The sequence below is a fragment of the Podarcis liolepis genome, assembly GCF_965112155.1.
Source record: "Podarcis liolepis genome assembly, chromosome: 5".
Classification (NCBI taxonomy): Eukaryota; Metazoa; Chordata; class Lepidosauria; order Squamata; family Lacertidae; genus Podarcis; species Podarcis liolepis.
The window spans coordinates 34883923-34887707 of NC_139556.1; the positions used below are offsets into that span (position 1 = coordinate 34883923).

The following is a 3785-nucleotide window of genomic DNA, read 5'->3' on the forward strand; positions in this document are numbered from 1 at the left end:
CCACCAGTGTTGCAATGGAAAGATGGAACTACATTACAGTCCCATAATAAAGGCTTTCTTTATTGGAGTCCCACAGAGAAGAAAGCAATTCTATGATTGTAGAGTTAACCCACTAGTGATGTTGATGAGTCAATGAGTGCAGAAGATGGAAGTTGCAGGTCTTCCTATTGCAACACTGGTGGATGAAATTAGTCAGGGAAGAGTGAGCTGAATGCTTTGGAAGAGATCTGGGCTGTCCCTAAGTATACACACGCATGGACACACACAGAGACACACAGACAGACAGACATGACAGTGAAATCTGTTTCTTATTGGAGCAGGGGGTGGAAACTGCAACATACATATTAAATCCTTTGTACAGTGCATTCCATTAGAAATCCCAGAGTAGTTAAAAACAATCTAAAAAATCAATAACAATAAAACCAGAAAATATTCAGTCCACAGTAGATAACATACATGTTAAAAGCTAGGCAGAACAAATGCTTACCCGTTTCAATATGTGAAAATGTAGAATTGCCCCATTAACAGCACTAAGGTTGATTTAAAGAGAACACTCTTCCAAGCTTGTTTGTTTCTATGGGGTGGGTGGAGGGGAATTGGGTACCAATAGTGGAGACAGAGTGTTGACCTGATGAGAAAGGGGGAGGACCAAACCTCCACTCAGAGCCACAGAGTTCCTTGGCTGGCTTTGGGCAAACCAAGCTCTCTCAGCATCACCACTTCCTAGGGTTGTTAACAAGGTAAACGGCTGCTTACCTAGGTCCTTGGAAGAAGGGTTGGATACAAATGAGTTCAATTTATAAGCTGTACTTCCAGCTTCTAGTTCAGAAGCTAGAAGTAGAGGGGGAAATAGGAAGCTTCATCTCGTATCCAGACATGGAAGCTAGATGGAGCCTCCACATACCGGGGCAGGATACCTCTAGGCATGCCAGATGCTAGGGAGGGACAAACTTCTAGCGAAGACCATCTCCTTCATGCCCTGCTTGTGAGGACTTAGAGGCCACTTGATGGGAAGAGCGTGGGTGAAATAGGGGCTGATCAAGCAGAGACTTCTTTGACATTGACCATGGAGCATTGATTGCATGCTCTCAGGCTTGCATGGGAGAAATGGTCTCTTGCTGAAGTGATAGGGAACCAGTATGGTCCTCTAGGTGCCAGTGGACCACATCTCCTTGACCACTGACCCTGCTGTCTGGGGCTGATGGGAACCAGAGTCCCACAGTGTCTGGATGGTCACAGATTCACCATCCCTGGGATGAATGGACCGCTGGTCTAAGCTGGTCTAAGAGATCTACTGGCTGTGCTGCCTAGGGCTGATGGGAGTTGTAGCAGAAAACCTATGGTCGGCAAAGGCTGCCTTATAACAAGGCCACTGCTGGCTTTAAAAAGTAGCAAGTGCTTGCTGTTCCAGAATAACCAAGAAGACACGGCCATACCATGCTGATTCTTCCAAAAATACCACAGACTCCAGGCTGTAGAAATGTGAGGAACTCTTCTGACACACATTTTTCTCCAGTGATGCTTCGAGTTCCTTTTAGTCTGCAATAGAGGACGTTTTAATATGTTAAGAGTCTGATAAGCCGTAGAAGAGAGCCTTTTGAAACAACTGAATGTGTTTTCCAGCCAAAGAAGAGTTTACAGATCTGGAAAGCGCAAAATCCAGTTTACCATATTTACTCGAGTCTAATGTGCCATTGAACCTAATGCGCACCTCAATTTCCAGAACCTTGAAACCAAAAAAAAGTATTTGCTGGCAAATGTAAATGTGCCATCGAATCTAATGCACACCTTAATTTTTGCAACATAATTTGGTCGAAAAAGGTGAGCAATAGAGTAAATACGGTAAGCACCACTCATAAAAAAAACATGCTGCAAGTATAATTGTTGGGGTTTGGGTTTTTTTATGGCGATGATGATAATGAAGGAGAAAGGACAAGCGATACGTAGATGGAAAGGGAAATGGATTTTCCAAGTCAATCACAGGATGGATTTTAGTACTTTAATGAGAAATGTGGTGTTAACCCGGATTGCTAAATGGAGTCTCCACATACAGAGACCAGGGACAAACAAGAAGGGGAGCCGGTCGCCTTCAGGCCCTGCTTCTGCGCTTCCCTATCAGACGAGAGATAAAAGTTGGACTGCTACTTGGACCATGGCTAGGCAATTCATATTCTTGTGGAATCTCAAAGTGCAATGCTAAAGAGGCGCAATCTGATGACTGATCATGCTCTGGGCTGCACCCCACCCCAGCAGCAGACTCAAATGCTTTATGTGCTGGGCCACTGCAGCAACGATCGCAGATTGCAGACCAGCCCTGTGCAGGTGCTCAGAAGTAAGTTGCAGGTGAATTCAGTGGGGCTGACTCTCCAGCAGGACTGCTGGGAATTGAAAGAGGGATGGAGGCCAAATGCAGCCCGCTCTGGCCCTCAGGAGTCCCTCCAGGCCACACCCCCTCTCACAGGCCACACCCACCTTGAGGTGTTTTCTCCTAGCTAGCTGGAAGGTGTTCTTGAACTCTGACACTGATTCTTGCATGCCTGGATGAACAATGGAGAATGGTGCCTAGGTCAAAATCAGCTGTGCATAGGTAATATTTGCATTCCTTGATCCACCCATGCAGGTCTCTGGCTCTGCCCACCACAGGCTTGTAGACCTCAGGAGGTTCAGTTGCCAGAAGGGAATGTGGGCCTGGGGTTGGAAATGGCTCCCATCTCCCCTGAATGAGATGAGCACACCTCAGCAAATTGAGTAGAATCATAGAATTGGAAGGATATGCAGCTGCCCTTTAAGGGAATCGAACCTGTGACCTTGGGGTTATCAGCACCACGCTCTAGCCAGCTGAGCTATCCACAAGTAGCATCCATAACTGTGCCTGATCCTCTCTTCCTATCACTGAATTTGTCTCTCCTGGCTCCCACACTGGAAACTGCTTCAGCAGGACTGCCTTTCACATTTGGCTTTATCAGCGGAGCTTTGTGCCGTTTCCCGGGCAACAACGTGCAAAGGGAACACCAGGAATGCGCAGGCGGCAGGCCTGAAGCCGTCTCCTGACCTGCTCCCTGCAGGCCCCAACGCAACCGCTGCTCCAAATGGAATTTGTTCCCGCGGCACTTTATAGACAGAGTGTTCCCCTCCCGGCAGCTCTTGCATGGCACAGAGGCAGCGTGACGACAATGGCAGCTGAGCCAGCTGCCCATTTATAACAAGGGCTTGTTTATTTCTCGACTGGGGACACATGCGCGGAGCAGGGAACAAGGGTGGGGCTGTTCCCACAGCTTTCTGAGAAAAGGGTGAGCTAATGTGTCCTCGCCAGAGAGAGGCACAAAACAAAAACAGCAGCAGCGCATGCAGCAATGAAGATTAGCAAGGAGAGAAGCGGAGCCCAGAGCTGTCAGGGAAACAGCAGCAGAGAAAGAAATGCACGGACCAAGAGCAGAAATGGAGAAGGGAGGCACAAGCCCATTTATTGGGGAGGTAGCCCAAACTGAGCTAATGCAGCTCCTGTTTGTCTATTGATCCGACTCTCATCCGGGAGTTGGAAGGTACCTCAAGGGTCATTATTCCGATCCCCTGCAATGCAGGTATCTCAGCTAAAGCATCCATGGCAGATGTCCCTCCAACCTTCGCTTTAAAACACCCACTTTCCAAAGAAGACCATCCCACTGCTGAACAGCTTTTGCCACCAGGAAGTTATTCCTGAGGTTTAGTTGGCATTCCTGTAACTTGAAGCCTCCAGGGCAGCAGAAAACAATTGGTTTATGCAACTGGGATCTAGAACATTATGT

The 3785-nt window shown here is 47.7% G+C and overlaps 1 long non-coding RNA gene across 1 annotated transcript; it reads right to left on the reverse strand.

Moving 5' to 3' along the window:
- Positions 1-289: 289 nt before the first annotated feature.
- LOC310708063 lies at positions 290-3149 on the reverse strand. The gene is made up of 2 exons (XR_014526837.1): positions 2473-3149; positions 290-1539 (listed from the first exon to the last, which is right to left on the reverse strand). It is a non-coding gene; the product is annotated as an uncharacterized lncRNA (long non-coding RNA).
- Positions 3150-3785: the final 636 nt, after the last annotated feature.